Genomic DNA, 23,964 nt, shown 5'->3' with positions numbered 1-23,964 from the left:
CATTTCAGAAGTATGATGGTTTTCATTTTTTAACAGTTATTGATATCATCACATATTGGCTTAATAATTATGGTATTTTGCTTACCTAATGTCTCTGTAAACAAAATATTAATATTGATTATTTGCTTTTAAAAACATTTAAAACACTTTTCAACATAAGAAAATAGCTACATGCATTTAAATGTTTTCTTGTGAAACATTTAATACTAATCTCAAGCAAATTAATGGTGATTGCTGTTTGTCATTTCTGGTATGAAATATCTTTGATTTTTTTTCATAGAAGTATAAATTATACTCTTGTGCAGTCTAAAGAATTGCTTAAGGACAAAGTATTCTTAAGCAACATTAGACATTTCAGCACGGGAATTTCTCATAGTGCACTTTTACCTCCTTGAGGTTGAAAATGTTTCTTTCACGTATTTTTCAACTTTGCTGTGAAGTAGATTGTTATGTTTCATTGGTGGTTTAATTATATGGCTTTAAATAAAGGTTTTGATTCTGTCCATAGTTCATAGTTCTCAGAATAGATGCCTTTCTGGAAATCATGTATTTCAAGAGATTTTGGATAAACCAACATTCTTTAATAGGCAAAGCCTCTCAATGCAACTGCAATAAATATTACCAGTATGTTCTGGAAGAAAAGGAAGATTATTTTCTCATTTCCACAGTTCTTTCAATTGTTCTAAAATCGCAGCATTTCTATCAGACTCAAATTCTGTATGAGCTGATGAGTTTGACCTTTTAAAAATGATTGCCTAAAATCAGTTTAAATCAATTATTACATATCCTTCAAATCGCCTTTTGAATTATGACTTTATAAGGGGCAACAACACAGCAGCCAAGTGAGATGTATTCTTTTTCTTTCTGTAAACTGTTTGTGAACATAGGAAGCTCAGCACAGCTCAAAGAGGGCCAGACGTGCACTTGGACTTCACTTCCTCTAGACGTTAAGGCCACGTTTAAAGTCAGATTTCTATTGAACAGATCTTGCATCATTTCATGGTTCTGAGAAACTTCAGAAAAACACCCGTTATGTTTCTGTTATGGGCTCTCTGTCCGTGGTGAACCAGCATCACTGGAGCTAGGCAAATGTGTTCAACTATCATTGAATAATTTCCCAGGCTGAGGCCTGCAAAGTCATGTAATTTTTCCTTTATTTGCCAGGTCATAGCCACAATTTCCAGAGAATCTGTTTTTTGAGAGAATTTCTTTTCCCTCCAATGAGGATTTGGAAAAAGATGACAAACTTTCTGTACTTCTTGTGTTAGGCCTGGTCACCTGCAATGTCTTTCTGCCCCCAAGATCTGGGTCCACAATTCTGTTATTCACACGTGACTGCCCAACCAGCCCAGATAACTTTCCCTTCAAGTGGCACCTCTTTGGCCTCCACTAAGTCATTTTAAACGCTGGAACAGCTCTCCATTATACCATAATTTATTTAACCCAATAATCTGCTATTGGGCATATAAATTATTTCCAATTCTGATTTAGAGAAATTATAATCTAACAGCTCTAAATGTATCCCCATATTCTGAAAAGTAATCCCTCGAAACAAATGCCTAGATGTAAATTGCTAGAATAAACTGCTGTGAAATCAGTTGATAAGCAAGAAGGCATCTTCTTATTTTCTTGTGTAGTGTTTTTAATTACTTGGAAATTTGAAGACTTGTTTCCATATGTTGACTGGCCATCTGTATTTCTTCCTTCATGAGTTGCCTATTTATGTCCTTTGCCTATTTTCTAGTTGGCCCCTTCACCTTTTTCTTATTGTTTCTTAGAAGTATTTCTTGAGGATGATTAGGGATGGTTCACTAGTTAGTATAGCCAAGTTTCCAAAATAGAATGGCTTAAAGAAAACAGGAATCATTTTTTCTCTCATGTAACAGTTTTGAGGTGAGCAGTTCAAGTTAGTGGGACAGGTCTAATGCACATGGTCATTCTTCCATCTCGTTGCATAACCATCACCAAGGTTGCTGCCCTGGTCTGTGTGGCTAAGCTGGGTGTAGGAATGCCTGCCTTCCAGCTGTCAGAGAGAAGAAGCACGGAGGATTTTAAGGCCAAGACCCACATGTGGTAAATATTACTTTTTTAAAAATCTAGGTGAGATCTAAGACACAGCCATATCTTAATCAGGTGCAAGGGAGGCTGAGATTGTATTGTGTTTGTGTAACTGTTTGTCCCACTGTGACACTTCTATGGAACAAATGGACCATGGATGCAAGTGGACAACTGATAATCTCTACAAGAATGGGTTAATTTTCACTTGTAAGTCACTGGGATTTAGCTAAAATCTCACTTTCTCTGGGAAGTCTTCCATAACTTCTCTGTCCCAGCAGAGTATAATGATTTATCCCTTTCTCTATGTCATTTTACCTCTTACCTATGTCTATAATTACATGATTATATTTCTGTTACTGAATTTCATATTCATCTTCCCCGCTAGAATTGTGAGCTTCTTGTGAGACCATGTTTCCAAGTCTTATTCATCTATTTTTTTCCCACCTGCTCCTAGCAAAATGTCTGGCATACATTAAGTATTCAATAAATGTCTTTGGATGAATGAATAAATGAATTTTTAAAAGGCTGCCTTTTATTTAAATCACTTTCTTTCTTGAAAGTGCTTTGTATAAATATTATTTCACTTGATCTATGTCAGAACCCAAAGAAGGAGCCATTATTATTCCTAAGAGATGTTAAATGAATTTGCCAAGGTCAAGTACCTAGGAGGGTAGAATTTCAAGACCACTTCTTGAGCCACAACCCTAAATACATGAAGATGTTACCCACAAGCAGTCTTCCACGTTTAAGTAGAATGAAGTAAGTCATGGCTGTACAATGCACCTGTGCAGCAATCAGAAAAACTGGATAAATGACAAAAGCATGGTTTTTTTAGGTATCAGAGAGCTGTGAGAACCATTCGGTCCAGATGATTGGGAATTCCGGAAAGAGAAGAGGTCTTCTGGAGGAAGCTGATCATCATTTGCTGTTTGCTTCCATAGTGTATGTGCTGATTCTAGGCACTGAGGGACCATCAGGCTTAGCCTACACAGTGAGACTCTGCTGGAGGAGGGAGAACCCAAAGAGGTTTTATGCCTGGTCAGATGGACATTTGAGGAGCTACAATGTGGCTGGTTTCACCAAGAGCTACCTGTTGAGTTCTGGGCTTGCGGAAAGGAAGCTGCGAGGCTTTCTTTCATCTTCCCTGTAGGAGGTTTTGTGTGAGAAGGAGCACTGCCTTTCCTTTGCACTTTAAGGCTTAAGCATTTGAGAATTTTTGTTGTATTCTCAAGTATAATATTACACCAGATTTTAAATCAAGACTTTAACATTTTTGTTAATGTTCTAAGAAAGTTCCATGCTCATGGCTGTATAAGCATCACTGAACTCAGCATTCTGCTCCTGTCTCCTTCATTGTTAGATTAACGCTCATGTGTAAACACTGCCATAATTACAACAATGGCGGATTGACAGACACCCTCTGTGAGTATAAAAGGAAAATTAAAGCACAAAGAAAACATGTGGTAAAGAGGAAAGGGTTTGGCTGAGAAGTGGGTGCTAAATTCTCCAAATTAAAGCTCATTGAACATAAAAGTTAGAATTATATACTGAGTTGGAAAGGGTCTCCAGAGGTCGTCTGGTCCAGGCTCTGACCTGTAGGCAGCAGCGCACATTAAAATCACTCAAGACTAAGAGTTAGCTGTATTCTGTGTAGCACTTATTTTTTCTCTTGAAAAACTGAACAAACAGTAGGGAAAAGAAAAGCCCAATTAATTCTTAATTCAAAGCTTTTTCTAATTTGTGGTTCTGAAATATTTTGAAGAAGATTTTAAAATTCCAAATCCCTGCCAGATTGAAAGCAGATATTCCAAAATAAATATTTCACTGCTTGCTCTGCCAGTGTGATATGAGGCAATAATTCCTTTATTACCACAAAAGCCTAGTGAAGTCTTTGGAAACAGGATCAAACTAGCAATTCTGCTTTTCTGAGACCGTTGGGGGACAGTCTGTTCTTTAATTTTCCCAGGGGTTATGAAGCGCACAATCCAACCAAAATGCTAAAAAAAATGTTAATTATACTTGTTAAAAAAACTCACATACTTCATAAAAGTGTATTACTCTTTTCTTAAATCCTATTGATTTACGTATAATTAAAATTATGAGAGCCTTTAAATTTTGTACACTATTTGCTCCAGCAACTCAATTTCCGCTTCTAAAAGTCTATCCTGAGGAAATAATCATAGATGTGCACGAATACTTATGAACAAATGTTCATCACATTATTTCTAGTAACCAAAATTGGAAACCACTAATATCTAACAATAGAAAAGTGGTTATAGTACATCTGTACAACAAAATGTCACATAGCCATTAAAGTTATGTCATAGAGTATCCAATGTCATGGGAAAAATGTCTGCAACATGTATCACTGTGAAAAAAATCCAAGCATATATAGTATAATCCCATTTTTCATTTCTGTGGCATCGGTTGTAATTTCTCCTCTTTCATTTCATATTTTATTTGGGTCTTCTCTCTTTTCTTCTTAGTGAGCCTGGCCAGAAGCTTGTCAATTTTGTTTACTCTTTCAAAAAGCAGCTCTTGGGGTTATTGATTTTTTTCTGTTGTTGTTGTAATCTCTATTTTATTTCCTCACTGATCTTTATTATTTCTCTCCTGCTGACTTTCAGTTTTGTTTGTTCTTCTTTTTCTAATTCTTTTAGGTGGTAGGTTTGGTTGTTTGATTCTATTTTTTAAAGCAAACAATATGATCTAAAGGAAATATAACAAAATATTAATAAAGAGTTAAACCTGAGTGGTAGATACATATGTCATTGCTACTTTTTTCATTGTGTTCTATTGTATTTTCTATAGTGAATATATGTTACTTTGATAGTCAGGAAAAAACCCCTAAAACTATTATTTTTTAGTGCTATATCTCTTAGTTTAAGTAAGTAAATGTTAAAAATATTCAGTTTCTGTGTATTTTGGACAATATCACATCCACACGTGGTCTGTATTTCTTGCTCGGTCTACATATATGCTGGGCACCCACTGCCATAAATGATTTTATACATTATCTTGAAGTAGTTCCATGAGTTGCCACTTGTATTTCTAATTCTTCTTTCTAATACCTTTCCACCTAACGCTTCCCATTTTTCAGTAGTGCTTTGAGACTCTTTCACAGTGTTTTTCTGTTAGACATGGTGTTGCCTCAATATTGCAACTCATGCTAGAGAAAGGATATTTTTCTATCCAACTGCTTCTCTATAATATTATGGGCTTTCTTGGTAAGATTCATCACCCCTTACTCTGATTTAAACTTATGGGTCATTTTAGGAGATTTCATTGAAAAGAAAAAATTTACCTCTGGTACTAAATATTATGTTGACTTTGATAAAGAGAGGCCATAAATCAATGAAAATGAATATTCTGCTTCACAGTGATACTCTCAGTGAGGGATTCCTCTTGCGAAATAAAACTTCAATAAAAAAATATATATATATGTAAAAAAAAGTATACACTGTACCTTAAGAGCACATTCATACAACATCCTCACCTGACTCAACTCTAACAGACTGGATGAGATGGTGAAGAACTTTGTAGGCTTTCCTAAAGAGCTATACCACAGGATAGTTTACGCTCCAAATTGTCTCAAAGATATTTCAGTTGATTCACACCTGCCTTCCTGAATAATTCAGTCCGAAGTCATTAGGAAGGGCAGAGTGAGGCAGGCCTTTTTGTAGGGGTGGGAGCAGACCATCACGAGGAAAACATCCATGTTTGGGTATGGGGGTATCAGAGCCAATGACGGGTGAGGAGAACACCCACGATGGTGTGTGGCAGTGGCCTTGACCAAGGGGTTGGAGCCCAAGTGGGTTTAGGAGGTTGCCCACACGAGACTGGGGGATTGTAGTGGTAGCACCAATGGGAGATTAGTCATGTATGGGGGGGGGTGGTAAGTGAAAAAGTAAATACATCGAAGATAATAGAAGCCAAGTTTTGCACTGTGGGAGAAGGAAGTTACAAATATGAAAAGGGAAAAAACTAGGATGAACCTATTGGATTGGAATTGGAGTTAGTGTGAACATATGGTTTTCAAAACATATTTGGATCTATAGATAAAGAAATAAAGATGTCAATATATAGTCATTTATTATATAGATACATACACATATTCCTTAGCTCTCTCTACTGAGGGGTCCTAGGAGCAGCAGCAAAATCCCAAAAGCCATGAACACACCTAATGCCCAGATCTTGGTATTTAAATCCCACTCTTTACTAAAATGAACCAGGGCTTCATAGGGAAATGGCTGACTCCACGGCTGGGGCAGGGAAAGTACAAGATGATCCTTGGGACATCTTCTGCCAGAAAGTAAGGCAATGCTCCAAGAATGATGGGGACATGTCAAAAAGGACACTAGAGCTAGCTTAAATGAGGCTTTTACTGGTGAAATCTGGGACAATTTGACCTTCAAAATAAATAATAGAAACAAATTGTAATCTATTAAATAAACTAATAATCCATAAGTCCACACTGCTATAAATAAATGAGTGAGAAGAAAAGGTTTTCCTTACGGTAGAATTCCAACTGATTATTATTCTCTTTGAAGGAATGCTGGAATTAGAAATTCACCATTTGGCAATCATGGAAGTAATAATGAATTGAGCCACATAACATCAATGAATGCTAAAACTTGTTGGTAAAAATTTGATATTTACATAGCCTCAAAGTATCTCCTTATAAAATTCCTTGCAGGCAAGTCAGTAGGGAAGTCAGGCATTCCCAAGGACACCAGTCTCATTCTTTGCTGAGAATCCTAGAGTCTTGGCCTGTATATTCCACCACTGAGAGTGAATTGCTGGGGCCACCATGGCTAATAATAAATGTGTATTTGAGTTCCCCTGCAATGATAGCTACTTGGTCACCAACATCCCAGTGGGATCTGATGCAGGATTTACGGTTGTAGCATCAGCACTGGTAATCCCATTGTCTTAGTCCATGTGGGCTGTTATAACAAAAATACTATAATTTGGGTGGCTTACAGACAGCAGAAATTTATTGCTCATAGTTCTGGAGGCTGGGAAGTCCAGGATCAAGGCACTGGCAGATGTGGTGTCTGGTGAGAGCCCATTTCTTCACAGATGGCTGTCTTTTTGCTATGTCTTCACATAGTAGAAGGGGCTAGGGAGCTCTGTGGGGTCTCTTTTTTAAGAGTATAAATCTCATGCATGAGGACTCCACCCTCATGACCTAAGCACCTCCCAAAACCATACATTAGGCAGCAGGTTTCAATGTATGACTTTTGAGGGGGCCACAAATATTCGATCTATAGTACCCATTAAGGGACCATGTACTAAACTATTAAAATTATATTCCAGATCTTAGATCCTAGCCTAATCCACCCACATATCATCATTTCAACATGTAATCAATATAGAGTTATTAATGAAATATTTATATTTCTGTTTTGTGCTAAGTAGCCAGAATCTGGTGGTATTTCACACTGACAGCACATCTCAGGCTGGACTAGCCACATTCCAAGTCTTTAATAGTCACCCATGGCTACCTTACTGAGCTGGTATTTCTGGGTCTTCAGGCCCTGTTCACAGCTTGGCACCTCTCTTCTGGGTAGAATCATTTTTTGTGCACACTGATGTAATTTTTTTGCACTCTGCTGCCTTACAGCAGACTTCCCTAGTGGTCTTTCTTCAGCACCATCAAGCAGGGATCCTCACCCCCAGGGCTTCAGGGACACACTCATTGGCAGTTCCTTTAGATTAAGGGAACCTACCAGAAACATTCTCTAGGATTTAGAGCAAGTGGTGAGAGCCAGGTGCTCTGTAGGTTAGAACAGCTGCTACATGAGTTGGATTTTGGCAAGGTCAGGAGATTAGCTAAAATGATTTTGGCGAAGCAGCAGTAGCGAAAGAAAACACAATTCCATGATAGAAAAACAAGAGACAGAGGAGGGTGGCATGTGGGAAAGAGCTTGATAGTTTTGGAAACACAGCTGGGTCAGGTTCCAAGAGCTCTGATAGACCCAGCACAAGATTTTGTTGCTCAGGAAACTTTCAACAAAAAAATTTTAGTCTGGAACCCATGTATCCTTGGGGGTTTTCAGGGGACATCTGGATCCCCAGGAATTATACACAAAATGCTGCATTTCCATGCATGTTGGGGGAGACAGACACTCACAGGAATGATTTAACCACAGAAGACAGAGAATCGTGTTTTATGGGGTTTGGGGTTACAAGGCGGAGAGCCAGGGTGAGAACTGTCAGTTACTCACAGCCAGGAGGGAGCCTGGGGCTTCTGAATGAATCTTGTCACTTTCCAGTGGAGAAAACTGAGACCTAGAGCTATCGATTTACTTGGCCAGGCAAAGATTTTCACCAGCTACTTTTTCACTGAAATATAGAAATACAGTATTTAGGGACTCTAGATGACCCCTAAGACTCGGGAGAAGTTGAGGTACCCTGGACCACAGAAAACCCACTTGAAGGCTTGGAACTTTCTCTGATTACCCCAATTGGACCACACATGACTTGTACCCGACTTAGAACACTACACTAATCATGTCACAATGTAATGATAATGTTTTCCCAGTTTTGAAGAAACCTGAAAGAGTTGCTCTGCCTTGGCACTACTGACATTTCAGGTGGGAAGCTCCTTTGCACAGGTTGCCCTGTGCATGGTAGGATGTTTAGCAGCACCCCTGGCCTCTACCCATTGGATGCCAGCAGCTTCCTGATCCCCACCCCCACCTGCAGTTGTGACAACCAAAATTGCCTCCAGACATGACCACATGTCTGCGGGAGTGGAGCGGGGAGTCAAAATTACCCTCAGCTGAGGACTGCTGCCTCATACTGAAGGTATTTTAATACATGCCATGCTTCTAGAGGGAACATTGCAGGGGCCAAGACTTGTCAATCTCAAGGCAAGCTCAAGTTCTTAGCATTGTGTGCTTAACGTATTGGATCCACAACTGGTCAGCACTGGTGTTCCTGGATCCTGCATGTCCCCGTAGGCTGGTTCCAAATAAACAATGGGTTAACAGTTTCCAAAGAAAAATAGGCAAAATTTTTTTCCACTTGCGCTTTTAGGCACTCCTGAGTGCTGCATCAGGAACAAGTTAAGCCTTTTCTTTTTTTGAGCAGTAAAATATAAGTTGTCAACTTCTCCAGTGTGATAAGGAAGAATACAATCAGAATCTTACCCAAATGAAGTTTTCCTTGGCCTCACGCAATGCATTCCATTCAGAGTTCCTCACAAAGAGAACATTTCCCCCAACTTCCTTCATATTCTCTGAAATGGGAGTTTTAAAAGAGCCCAAAATTCGCTGTAAAATTTTTTGCAGAATTGTCCCTCTGAATAGTTACCTCTTAAAAAAGCACAATTTAAAAAACCCACCCTCCAAAAAGAAAAAACAAAAGACACTGTGTCCTTATAAAGCTTTTCAAATAAAGCCGATAAGCCCCTCAAATTTTCTTTTTCACCCCCAGTGTCTAGTGTGATTCGCTTTTGTTTTTTTATGGGGGGGTGGAATTAGGTTTATTTATCTATTGTGACAGGGGCACTGGCAATTGAACCCAGGACCTTGTGCACACTAAGCATGCACTCTGCCGCTGAGCTCTACCCTTCCCTTCGTGGGATTCTTTTTTTATAAGTTTTTTTTATAGATTTATTTTTTCAATTTACTTTTTGAAGGGGGAAGGTAATTAGGTTTATTAATTAATTAACTTACTAACTTACCTATTTTTTTTTTAAATGGAGGCACTGGGGATTGAACCCAGGACCTCATACAGGCTAAGTGTGCACTCTCCCACTAAGCCCTCCCCGCCTCTTCGTGTGATTCTTACAGGAGGCAGCGACACAAAGAACATTAATAGAGAGGAAACACATTTCAGATTTCTCTGAATCTTAGAGGCAAATTAATTCCACATCATTTCAACCTTATGGTTTTAACTAGATGGAAATAAAACATTCGTTTCCCAGGGGTGGAGCTGGAGGTGCAGGACTGGAAGAAACAGCCAGCATGGCTTGGATGGGCTGGTGTGAAGGATTAAGTACAGACTACATATAAAAAGTACCACTCACCCCACTAGAAAGGAAAGCCAGGGCTGAGACACCATGCTGAGTGATGGTGGAATGAGACTCCTCAGATCATGGGAGCTGAGAGGCCAGACCCTGGGGAAGGGGCAGGGTCTGAGACAAACCCATCTGGGCCCTACAGGTGCTAGCACATGGTTTCCATTTGTTTACTTACTTATAACAAACCTTTTTTTTTTTTTTTTTTGGTGGCGGGAGGTAATTAGGTTTATTTGTTTATTTATTCTTAGAGGAGGTACTGGGGATTGAACCCAGGACCTCATATATGCTAAGCATGCTCTCTACCACTTGCTATACCCTCCCCCCTTTTTTAAAAAAAATTTTTTTAGCGGGGTAGGTAATTAGGTATATATATATATATGTAAGTATTTATAACAGAGGTACCAGCGATTGAACCCAGGACCTCTTGCCTGCTAAACATGTGCTCTACCACTGAGTTATACCCTCCCCAAGAAATAAGATTTTTCTCTTTTTTTTTTTTTGTGGGGGGAGGGAAGGTAATTAAGTTTTTACTTATTTTTAATGGAGGTACTGTGTATTTGTTACGGAAACGACAGACCAGCCAAGAAACAAGCACCACTCGGAGGGTTGGAGTACTCAGATTTATTACGCCGGCGGGCTCAGAGGGGCTTCTGCTCCGAAGCTCTGAGCACCTCCAAGATGTGCACATGAGGTTTTATAGGGTTAATTACAAGTATGGGGCTATTAGCCAATAAGGTTCAAACAACAAAAAGCAAGGAATCAGTACACTGGAGCTTATCAATTTGGAACACATCACGTTACTGACACTTGTTGAGCTTGGATTTACGAGTTAGCTTGTTAGCCCAGTAAACTGACACTAAACTTCAGATTTACGAGTTAGCCCGGCAGAACTTATATCAGTAAACCGACACTTATCACACTTAGATTTGTGACTTAGCTCATTAGCCCCTATAAACTGACAGTAAACTTCAGATTTACGAGTTAGCCCAGCAGAACTCAGATCAGTAATCCGACACTTATCACACTTAGATTTGTGACTTAGCTTGTTAGCCCAGCTGGGCCTTTCCTTCACATATTGAACCCAGTACCTTGTGCATGCTAAGCACACACTCTACCACTGAGCTATACCCTCCCTCAACAAACTTCTATTTTAGAAAAATCTCAAATTTAAAATTGCAAAGGACGAGGGTTCCCATATACCCATTTCCCCTGTTGTTAAGAACTTCTATTACCATGGTGTATTTATCAGAACTAAGAAACTAACGTTGGCATATTATTATTGTTTATTTTTAACTAAGAGGTCTATCTCCTTTACTATAAAAACACATGTGTCTGAGGTTTCAGATGTTTGGCAGTGCAGCCCAGCGGCTCCCTCAAGGACACAGAAAAGGCAATTAGTTAGATGTTCCTGCTACATCCATATTAAAAAGCAAACCTCAGAGCAAACCTTGTTCCCTGGCATTTGAAGTAGCTCCTTCTGTCCTCCATTATTTTCAGTCATAAACCTGGAGGGGTGTTTAGGGTCTCAGAGGGAATTCCCATCCTGCAGGACCGTGGGGTGGGCAGGCCAGTTTCCTTACCAACCTGTGCACAGAGTTCCTTGGCGGGGAGTGGGGGGTGGTTAAAATCCAGAGAACGGAGCTCCATCTGCCTATCCCACAGGTGCTGGTGGAAGCCCTCTTTCTCTCAACTATTTGGGAAAATCCTAGGTCTGGCTCAAGAGGGTCAGTGTCATCTGGTCCTCAAAGGTCAGCTCTGAGGCTCTTGGAGCCCCTAGGGCAGGATCTAGGGTGGAAGCTCCTGCCCAACCCTTTTTAGAAAGGTCAGGAATCCAGATCCTCCTTAGAGGGGATGCCTTCAGCTACTACTTATGGAACGTGAGCTCCACCCATGATTGTTTGTTTCACAACCACCTGGGGGAGTTGCCTAAGGCGGATCCTTAAACCCAGATTCAGTGGCTCTGGGATGGGTCCTAATGATGTGTGTTTTTCCAGAAATAGACTCACAGACATAGAAAACAAACTATGGTTACCAAAGCGGAAAGGGGTAACCTTCCTAAAAGGCATCCCTCTTCCCCAGGAGGTAAGTATAAATTAGGAGTTCAGGATTAACATATACACATTACTAGATATAAAATAGATAAATAATAAGGACCTACTGTATAGCACAGGGAACTATATTCAATATCTTGTAATAACCTATAACAAGAAAGAATCTGAAAGAGAATATATATGAATATGTATAACTGAATCACTTTGCTTTACACCCGAAGCTCACACAGTGTAAATCAACTATACTTCAATAAAAATAAATATATTTTAAAAGATTTGTTTCTAACAAGTTCCCCAGATGATTCTGATTCAAGCAGCTGGCGCTTCAGTGGGTTTATGCTGCACATTCTAGGCACTAGAATCTGGATTGCCGACAGCTGAGGGGGTCCTTGTTCACACACCCCAGGGTGGGGGGGGATGCCTTAATTCAGGATTTTATGAATTTTATTTTGCTATCATTCATGGACAGAAACTGAACATACATTACGGGAGGAGAACTAGGTACAATTTCCTAAACACATAACTCATGCGTGGATGTATATATTGTTACGGAAATGACAGGCCAGCCAAGAAACAAGCACCACTCGGAGGGTTGGAGTACTCAGATTTATTACGCCGGCGGGCTCAGAGGGGCTTCTGCTCCGAAGCTCTGAGCACCTCCAAGATGTGCACATGAGGTTTTATAGGGTTAATTACAAGTATGGGACTATTAGCCAATAAGGTTCAAACAACAAAAAGCAAGGAATCAGTACACTGGAGCTTATCAATTTGGAACAGATCACGTTACTAACACTTGTTGAGCTTGGATTTACGAGTTAGCTTGTTAGCCCAGTAAACTGACACTAAACTTCAGATTTATGAGTTAGCCCAGCAGAACTTAGATCAGTAAACCGACACTTATCACACTTAGATTTGTGACTTAGCTCGTTAGCCCAGCTGGGCTTTTCCTTCACAATATCACAAATTATATGCAGCGCTCTTCCAGTGATGAATACTCATTCTCCCCTAGATGTGGTCAGGGCAATTGTCCAGTTCTGGCTCCGAGCTCCTGGACTTCTGTTGGCTGTCCAGGATATGTGTGTCTGTTTATCCTCCCTGACCCTGCAGGTGGGTCTGTTCTGGAATGATTACTCTGTCATTGGTATTTCTAATAACAGCTGTAGAGGTCACCTAAGTCCCCATGCTTTCAGGCTTTCCAAAGCCACTTTTTTTCCCCTTACTTTAACATTCAGAGATGCAGGATTTAGGCCCCCATTCTGAGTGACAACAAGCCCTTGGGTTCTCAGGGAATATCCACACAGCTTCAGAGGTATTTTTTCCACTTCTCACCTCACATGGCTGCTCCCACCTTCTCCCCTGTTCCTCTTCCTGGGTACATGGGAATGATGGGCTCTTTGTATTCTCAGGGTCCTAAGCAATACTCCCAGGAAACTTTGATTTCCACTTAATAAGTATCTTTGAACTTCTGAAAGTTCCTATAAGTGAATTTGGGGTGTCATCTTCTAAAGTCTGTCCACGGTGATCTTCATCCAGAAGCATCCAGATGCATCTTGTCGGATATGATCCTCTGACATTGATTTCCTTAAGTTCAGAAATACAATTCAAATGTCACCCAAAACTGGCTCAATATTTGACCCACTCTTCTTGTGTTTTCTGTTTAATAAAAAGACTCAGTGGGATGAATGTTATCGTTTATTTACTCTGAACGTGGTGGCCCATAGGATACCAAACTGGATATGCTCAGTTAACCTCAAGCTGATATCTGACGTTTCTGATGTTGCTCTAACCCCACTTTTCAAACCTCATACAGTCTTTCATTTAGAATGGGATTCGAGATGCCAGCTGTTTTATCTGACTTCATAAATCCCAATCATTTCTTTATTTGGGATACCCCTTCCTTCCTTCTAGAACTTGTTTGACTTAGTCATCTAACCACCACTGGTGTGTGGCTTCACAGTTGGGTCTGACTCCTGGGTCTCTGCATGAGTTTGGGGACCTGCTGGTCTTGAAATTTTAATCAGTGGCGAGGGAGTTCAGAGCTCATGCATGTGACAGGATATGACCAGGAGAGTCTGCGCCCTTTATTTTCATATACAGTTATTAATGAATAACTGCTTTCCTTGCTATTACAGCTTTCTCCAGGCCAGTTTGTCCGTCTTATGGTCACTAGCTCCTTTTTTCATCACCCCAAAGAATCCCTGTAGTATTTACGTGTACTGAAGACATGAAAAAAAAAAAAAAAAAAAAAAAAGAACCACAGTGCAGACAGGAAAGTCTATAAAGCACTGAATTGGTTCTCAGATCTTACTGCTCCTGAAACTTTTCAACCCTGCTCCTCCACAAGGGCCATCTCTGGTCACCTTCCTCCTTGTCTTCACCTAATCCTGCTGGTGTCTCCAAGTCACTGGGTCTGCTCCCCTCTTGCACAGAGTTGCAACTTTCTAATTCTGTCTATCACCTTACTCAAAGTTTTGTGTACTTTTGCCTTGTTGTTTTTGGTAGAAGAGTTCCTTTCAACATCTCTTATAAGGCAGGCCTACTGTTGGTGAACTTTCTCAACTTCTGTTTGTCTGGGAAAGTCTTTATTTCTCCTTAATATCTGAATGTTAACTTTGCTAAATAGAGTATGCTTGGTTGATAGTTTTTCTCTTTCAGTATTTTGAGAATGTCATTTCACTCTGTAGACTTTCTGCTAAGAAATCTGCTGATAGCCTAATGGGGCTTCCTTTGTAGGTTACCATCCTTTCCCTTGGCTGCCTTTAAAATTCTTCCGTTGTCATTGGCTTTTGTCAGTTTTAATATAATGTGTCTCGGAGAGGTCTTTTTGTATTGAGGTAATTAGGCGTTTTCTTAGCTTTACGGGCTGTATGTCTAGTTCCTTCTGGTTTGGGAAGTTCTCAGCTATTATTTCTTTAAATAAACTCTCTGTATCCTTCTCCCTCTCTTCTCCTTCTGGGATACCTATTATCCTAATGTTGCCCTTCCTTAAAAAGTTGGAGGGTTCCCATAGAATTTCCTCATTTTTTAAGATCTTAATTCTCTTTCCTCTTCTACCTGTATCATTTCTAGATTTCTACTTTATTTTTTTTTTACATTTTTATTGATTTATAATCATTTTACAATGTTGTGGCAAATTCCAGGGTAGAGCACAATTTTTCAGTCATACATGAACATATATATATTCATTGTCACATTTTTTTCTTTGTGAGCTCTCATAAGATCTTGTGTATATTTCCCTGTGCTATACAGTATAATCTTTTTTATCTATTCTACAATTTTGAAATCCCGTCTATCCCTTCCCACCCTCCGCCCTAGATTTCTACTTTAAAATTCACTAATTCTCTCTTCCATGTTGTCTTTCTAATGCATTTTTCGTCTTGTTCACTGAGTTCTTCAGACCCAGGATTTCTGTTTGGTTCTTTTTCAGAGTTTTAATCACTTTGGTAAAGTATTGCTTCTATTCATTAATTTTATTTATTGAACTGCCTTTCTGAGTTTTCTTGTAGTTTGTTGAGTTTCTTCACGACAGCGATTTGGGATTCTCTATCAGATGGTATGCACTATTCTGTGACTTTTAAGTTTGGCTTCTGAAGGATCGTCATTTTCTTTTTGTGACACAGCGTTACTGTGGTTCTTCATCATGCTTGATGTGTTGTTCCTTTGCTGGCACATTTGAAGTAGCCAACACCTTTCTTCTTTAGGTAAAGCTTTTTTTAAACTTGATTCTAATAATTCAACAGGTTAGAAATTAGAGGCCTTTCTTTTGTTTTCCAGTAGGTGGTGCTACAGCACAAGGGTGTCTCTTGAGCTGCCTTTTCACATTTGAGATGTACTAATAAACAATATTAGGAATGAAAAACATATGTAACTACAGATACAGTAGAGATTTTTAAAACCATGACATTACTATAAATGATTTTACCCCAAAATTTGAAAACTTGAACAAAATGCAGTGTCTTCTAGAAAATATAAATGATCAAAAACTAATTCAAGAAGTATTAGGAAACCAAAAGAGAATGACAGTTGATATTTGAACTTCCTCCTTCTGAAAACTACTGCGTGTTTTCTGCTATCTTCAGCCATGATCTCAGCTGGCCAAGACTCTTTACCGCCTTGGGTAACCCAAACCCTCATTTCTAAAGTGTTGAATCTTCAGCAGTCTGACCTTTTTTCTGTCTTATGTAGTTTTTCATTAACCCTTTTTTCCATCCTGATTACAATTTAATAAGGGTTGCATTTAGCAATAGATTTTTTTTTCATATTGCAAAAATTTTAAAGTACAGCCATGCATCCTTCAATGATTGTTATGGAGATTTTAATAAAGGTAAAAATTCTTCTGAAAACACATGTAAAATGTGCTATCATCTTAACATTTTGTGTAAATATTAAGAAACAACTAGGTGTAGTTGCCAAGGGGACAGGGGGTGGGAAGGGACAGACTGGGATTTCAAAATGTAGAATAGATAAACAAGATTATACTGTATAGCATAGGGAAATATATACAAGATCTTATGGTAGCTCACAGAGAAAAAAAATGTGACAATGAATATATATATGTTCATGTATACCTGAAAAATTTTGCTCTACACTGGAATTTGACAGAACATTGTAAAACGACTATAACTCAATTAAAAAAAAAAAGCTAAAAATAAAGTAAAAAAATAAAAGGTAAAAGCCAAAAAGTAAAAAAGAAACTAGGAAAGATTATCTTTTTCTTTTCAGAAGTTTTTCACTATAAAGCACATAATGTTAGAATCTAGAAGCCTTTAGATTATGTAATACTTCTTTTTTCAATCATTATTTGCCTTTTACTCTGTAATATCTGAATGAAGGTGAGTTGTGTAGTTATATCAGAATTGATCAAAATGATTAGATTTAATACATATTTGTATGCAGAAAATATACTAATTTAATTTAATGAGAAAAATGGCATAATATATATAAACTATAGATCCTACAATGTTATAGGCAAAAAAAAAATTGTGAGGCACTTAAACAGTGAAAGAGAAAAGCATTGAGATTTCCTTTTTATAAAAACATCACTATTTTAACATCTGAGAGAAAAACAGAAGCTAAAAATACAGGGAAATAATTTTAGTTTAACTTTGTGGGTTTTTAAAAAAATAATTTCTTATTGATATGTAGTTGATTTACAATATTAGTTTCAAGTATACAGCAAAGTGATTCAGTTATACACATGCATACATATATATTTTTTTCTTTTCAGATTCTTTTCCATTATATGTTATTATAAGAAATTGAATATAGTTCCCTGTGCTGTACAGTAGATCTTTGTTTTTTTTTTAACTTTGTGTTTGATTTACTAATAACTGTCGAGAAGTTCAAACCTCATATGTTTCATTTTTAGTCTGATATAACAGATTTAAATAGAGAAATTTTGTCTTATTGGAAGCATCTGAAATGCTCATTTTCCCCTTTAAAAGTATTTCATTCAATGTGACGCTCAGGATAAGGTGACATGCAGTATATTACTATTTGTAGCAGCACAAGTTTCTATTTTAATGCTGATGTCTACTTATTTAATTTTTAAAATTGTCTTCTAAGATCAAAATGACGGTCTGAACAGTGTGCATCAATGCCTCTCTGAGCTTGCTGGCACCAAACTTTACTCAATTTTATCATTCAGTTCTGCAATGTTATCTTAAGCAGCATCCCAAAACCAACATGAAAATTAGGTTTGGAGTTAGAGACACTCACTGGATATCATTCTGGAAAAGGTATGGTTTCTGATGGACAATGAAGACGCTAAAGATGTGTGATAAGAATGTGTGGTGTGTAGCGTTCTTAGTTGATAGTCTGAGCATGACCATCTGTGGGTTACTTAACGCTATTCAGTTCAGCTGGAAAGGTTTCATTGAAAACTCCTCCTTTGGAAACTTGTTTTAAAGCGTCTCTGAGCCGGAAGTTGAGCTTCTGACTGATACTGATGCCGTGATGTGTCCCCTGCATAACATGCCTGAGAAGTTACAACAGCCTCTGCATTTCCTCCACGGTGTTGGTTTTTGAGAAACTTACCAACAATTGACCAAATCTTGTGATTTAGAAGTTTGGTGCAGTGATGGTTCAAAACTTCCCAAAGTCCAATTAAGTAAACTTAGAGTGTTGGGATACACAGGGAATAAAGTTCTGTGTGGAAGGCATGGTCTTAAACTCAGAGTTGTAGGGGAATTCTGATTCCTGCCATGAAAGTCTGAATGGAACTTACACAGTTGTAGGTCTTGCTGGGGACAACGGAAAGGCAAGGACTGGTCCGATTTCCAAACTGCAGGCCCGCCATGAACTTGCATCAGCCTCAGTTTCTGACTCATTTTCTGCGGTCCGACCTTGTGTTTTTGTTGGTGCTGGAGCCACTGCTGTGGTTCTAACTACCTACCCTGCAGCCTGACTTGAGGACCACAGAATGTTGCTGCTGGTGATCTGAACACAGGAAGGGACGCTGATAAAAAGAATCTTAGACATAAGACAAGATTTCCTCTGTTAGGCCAACAGATAAAAATCTTTACCAGAAATTCAGATTGGAAAAATTCCTCATTCTGCTGCCCGTGTTTGATATCTTCAAGGTCAAAGGTTTTCCTAGTCTGGTCTAAGTCACTGTTATTATAACATGGGAAAAAACCTTACATGATCCCTAGAAAGCATCAGGTTTATTTCTTGAGATGGACCAACTGACTCATGTTTTAGGTTATTATCATTTCCTACTTGGCACAATATTGTCTTACCAATTACTACCTTCATGCATAGATTTATTTAAAAAGCTTCTTTCCAAGGCGATAGTATTTGAAACAGAATGGAGATACCCAGACTCTTTTTGTTGTTTCATAGTACCCAGAAGGGACCTAGGATTAAGGGATCTTTATTTATAATTAATACGGTAATGGGTTTTTTCCAGGTGATACTTTTTGTCCTCATTAGTAAAGGACCCATCGTGTCAGACGGGAAAGGACTGTTCATGTCGTACAACACAGCTTCTCCAGTGGTAAACAGTAAAGGTAATATCTATTTTGTTTTTGTAAATGCTCCGTTCCTTCTTTTGGGAGCGGTCTTGAGTTGCGCTGATGTAATCTAGCCCGCCATTAAAAAAAATCCCCACGCATGTGTTCAGTAGAACCCAGGCCTGTTGTCTTTCTTTGGTAAGAAGCCCCTCTCCTCACACTTAAGCATCTGAGTATGGTTGTTGGCCCAGCAAAGCATCTCAGCACCCTGACCCTCCCACACACAGTTCTGCTTTCTAGAGTATTTGTTCCCTTGACATCCCAGACAGTAGGTGTAAAGTCTGGTTTGTGTTTAGTTCTAGTGTGTGTGTGTTTGGGTTTCAAGTATGGAATGGGGGTTGGAATATGGTGAGCAACTGCTGTGTAAAAGCAACTGGAGGCTCATTCTGTCCATGAAGATTCTTTTTGGGGTGAGGGGAGGGAATTAGGCTTATTTATTATTATTATTTTTTCTAATGGAGGTACTGGGGATTGAACCCAGGACCTTGTGCATGCTAAGCACGCGCTCTACCACAGAGCTGCGCCCTCTCCCCCCCCACCCCATCCATGAAGATTCTTAACCTTCGTTGTAAACTCATTGCAGGAATCCAGATGAATTATCCAATTAATTGGCAGATGACGCATAATTCCATAAAAGAGTTTCTGAAGGAAGCTGGTGTGGGTTTTATAACAGACTGCTGGCAGGGGGAGGCCCCGCTCCATGAATTCTTTTGGGAGACAGCACACTTGGAAAGCTTACATGCCGGGTGCGGCTGATGCTGCAGTCTGATGTCTAACACAAGAAGCGGAAACCCTAGGGAATCCGCAGCAGTCGGAGAAGCAGGAAAAGACCAGCGCGCCCATAGTGACCACCACTACAAAGCCATTCCGAGCCTGCAGTCGGCCGTTTCTTACCCCTTTCAGGTCTTCTCTGAGTTTGCTCTATGGCTATGCTGGTCTCCATCTCTGCTAGCTGAGGAGGATTTTAAGGCAATATCTAAAAAACTCTTTTCTCAGGTATTGGATTCTGAGCCTACACACTGCAAGTGTGTCCAGCCTTAATGAGATCTTGTGAGAAAGGTGGCAGGCTATTCAAACTGGTGAGCTCTGTGACAGGTGGTCTCTGTCGCTTGGAAAAGTTCAAGTTGAATCTTTCCGCTGGGTTTGGTTTGATGTTTCCTGCCTGGGTTTCCACCTTGGGTGGCGGATCCTGCGTTGGCAGTGGGCCGAACCGCGTGGAGCGGGGGATGCTGTAGGCCCAGGGTCGCCCTTTCCCTCGGTTCTCCTGGGGTGGCAACGTGAACACCTTTGAAGATAGAGAACGTTATTATTACCCCCAAAGAATTCCTTTATGACCCTTCTTAGTCAATCCCTGCTCGTACTTCCCAGAGGCAATGCTGACCTGATTTTTAATTCCCCACAGATGACTTAAGCCTGTCTTGGAACTTTATGTAAATACAATTATACAATATGTACTCCTTTGTGGAAAGTTTCTTCACTCAACAAGTGAAATTTTGGGATTCATCCATGTACCAGCAGTTCATTCCTTTTTTATTGCTGAGTAGTATTCTATCATATGAATGTAGACTGTTTTCTCATTGGTGGTTACCTGAACTAGTTCCTGTTTGAGGCTATTATGAATAAAGATGCTATGAGCTTTCTTGTGGACATGTGCTCTTGGACAAATGCCTAGGAGTAGAATTGTTGGGTTTTGGTGTCAGCAAAAGTTTAGTTTTGTAAGAAGTTGTCTAACCTTTTAGAAAGTGGTGATACATTTTACACTCCCATCAGTAATGTATGAGAATTGCTGTTGCTCTGTATCTTTGCCAGCATTTCATGTTACAGTCTTTAATTTTAACCATTCTGATGGGTGTATAGTGGTATTTCATTGTGATTTTAATTTGTTTCTCTGAGACTGTGATCATTCATTCTCACTGATTAGTGATGTTAAATACCTTTTCATATGTTTGTCATTCATAAATCTTCCTTTGTAAAACATATGTTCAAATATTTTGCTCATTATTGAACTGGATTTTTTTTAACCTTTTAAAAATTTGAGTTGTAGGAATTCCCTTTCTATTCTAATTATCAGTCCTATGTCAAATGTTAGTTTTGAGAATATCTTCTCCTGGTCCACAGTTTGTCTATTAATTTTTAATCGTACCTTTTGATGAACAGTTTTAATTTTGGAGTCTAACTTATCACTTTCTTTTCTTTTATAGTTATGGATTTCTTTGTCATTTTCAAGAAACCTTTGCCTGTTCATAAGTCACAAATATAATGTTCTGTTTTATTTTGGAAGCTTTATAGTTCTATCCTTTATGTTTAGTTCTATGGTCTATTTCACAGTAATTTTTGTGCGAGTGTGAGGTCAAGGTCAAAGTTCATTTTTTCCCCATATGAATATTCAATTGTTTCAGCAGCATTTGTTGGAAATACTTTTCCCATTGGACTGCTTGGAAATTTTTGTTGCTGAAAATCAGTTTACCATATAAGTATAAGTATATATAGTTACTGGGGGTGGCGGGAAGGGGTGGGAAGGAATAAATTGGGAGTTTGGGATTTGCAGATACTAACTACTATATATAAAATAGGTAAACAACAAGTTCCTACCGTATAGCACAGAGAACTATATTCAATATCTTGTAGTAACCAATAATGAAAAAGAACATAACAATGAATATATGTATGTATATATGACTGAAACTTTATGCTGTACACCAGAAATTGATACACATTGTAAACTGACTACACTTCAATAAAAAAATAAATAAAAGTAAAGAAATACAAAAAAAAGAAGGGAAGGAAGAGAGAGAGGGAGGGAGGAAGACAAGAAAGAAGAAAGAAATATAGGAAGACAAATAAAGCTAATCACCACGAGAAAGGGAGGGAGGGAAGGAGGGGAAGAAAGGAAGAAGGAAAGAAAGAAAGAAGGAAACAGAGGCAGCAGCATGCTCAGTGACCGCTGGACTACTGTGTTATTCCGTTTTTCCACCCTAGTGGAAAAACACTTGAAAAAAACTCTTCCCAATATAGTTAATTCTTTTCTTGCAAAACATTTCTCATTATTTGACTTTTATTACCTTTAGCTGATGAAAAGCCAGCAATTTACTGAAAACTTTCCCATGAGGTAATGAGAGGAACCACTGAAACATATTCCAAACGTCTTATTGCAAGTTGATTGATTACATGGAAAAGTTATCTTCCTCCTCTGCTTTTTCTGTGGCTAATGAAGAACGTATTCAGATGCTGGTGTTATACTGGCTCCAACTCCTCTTGTTGGGTCTAACATAGTTTGTCTTCTAAACTCTCACCAAACGCTGGGGATTTTTGGTAGGGGATTTTTACCTCATTTGACCTCTTTCCTTGGACTGGTCTGCAACAGAATATTTGCACTTCTTAAGTCTGGCTTTAAAAAAATCTACCTAAATTTTCCTTCCCTAGCATGCCACTGTCTTCCTATTGAAAGGTATTAAGAATAAAAGACTCTGAAGATCTTTATCCTTCATCTCATGCTAGTCATCTAGGATGAATGATGTGAACAAAAGGACATTTATTCCTGGACCATTCTAGCTATTGTAGTGCCCCTTAAATCTTCCCAGGTGAAACTAGTCCTTGTGTTAGTTCACCATAGCAAGGCATGTTTCTTTTCTGTGCATTATTTTTCGTATTGGAAAAGTGGATATAAATTTGCCACACTCCTTCCTAAGGGAAGCTTTGCTAAGCAAATGAAATCATATGGGTAAAAATTATTTAAATGTTAAAAAGCGGTAGATGTCCTGTATGAATAAGAGCTCATTATTAATGATGAGAGCTACCATTTAGCTGAGTCCCTGATGTACTCTAGGTCTGGTGCCAAACACTTTATTGACCTGATATCATTTTAATTCTCAGCACTCCATTATTTACATTTTACAGATGAGGAGGTTAAGTCATTCACCTAATGGCACACAGAGGCAGAATTCAGGTCTGCTCTGAATCTATTGCCGGGGCTCTTAGGCATCGTACTGTATACTTCCCGATACTGTTTCTTGAATGTGCAGTATCCAACGTGGTGATGTCACTTGGATGGTCTCCAAACGACAGAAGGTCTACAATGGCTTAGGTGGCCTCCCCACTGTTGGTCTAGTCACAAGCTAGCAATAATAATTGAAAAAAAACTTGTTTGTGTAATACTTTCTGTATAGACATTTATACCACCTAGTTTAATCCTATCAACACTGCATTAGCCAGAGAAGATATTAACCTCATTTTATTCAGAGAGGCTGGTGGTCCACGATCTCACACCTTGCTGAGAGCTAGCGCCAGATCTTCTCTTAACTGGGTTTTGTGAGTATCCACTTGTTGACCTGTAGTAGCTTTACTTCTAGTTTTTAAGGAACTGGAAATCAGCAGTCAGTCGCACTTCTTACATATTTAACTATCTCACAGATCAGAACTCTCCTCTCAGCCATCCTGAAAGTGGGCATTTGTTTATTGATCATGGTAGGTCTCCCACACTCATGGTTTTCATCCTTGGGGGCTATAATGAACTTTCTATGATTGCTGTAACAGATTACCACTAGTGAGTGAAGCAACACACATTTACTGTCCTACAGTTTTGTAGGTTCGAAGTCCAACGTGGATCTCACTGCAATAAAATCCAGGTGTTGGCAAGGCTGTGTTCCTCTCTAGAGGCTCCAGGGGAGAATCTGCCTCCTCGCTTTTTCTAGCTTCCGAGGCTGCACACGTTCCTTGCCTCATAGCCCCTTCCTCTATCATCAAATCCAGCAATGGCGGGTCAAGTTCACCTCACACTCCGGACTCCCCTTCTGCCTCCCTCTTCCACTTT

At 39.0% G+C, this 23,964-nt stretch overlaps 1 protein-coding gene and 1 pseudogene across 1 annotated transcript in view; one reads left to right on the top strand and one right to left on the bottom strand.

Moving 5' to 3' along the window:
- The window catches only part of LOC102517286 (cytidine monophosphate-N-acetylneuraminic acid hydroxylase), a 216,339-nt gene that overhangs the window by 116,011 nt on the left and 76,364 nt on the right, over positions 1 to 23,964 (top strand). The window lies entirely within an intron of this gene.
- Positions 552 to 23,876, bottom strand: LOC116658383 (annotated as a pseudogene).

The sequence above is a fragment of the Camelus ferus genome, chromosome 20 (assembly GCF_009834535.1).
Source record: "Camelus ferus isolate YT-003-E chromosome 20, BCGSAC_Cfer_1.0, whole genome shotgun sequence".
Lineage (NCBI taxonomy): Eukaryota > Metazoa > Chordata > Mammalia > Artiodactyla > Camelidae > Camelus > Camelus ferus.
The sequence above is the reverse complement of the archived record's forward strand: the minus strand, read 5'-3'. Positions and strand labels throughout refer to the sequence as shown.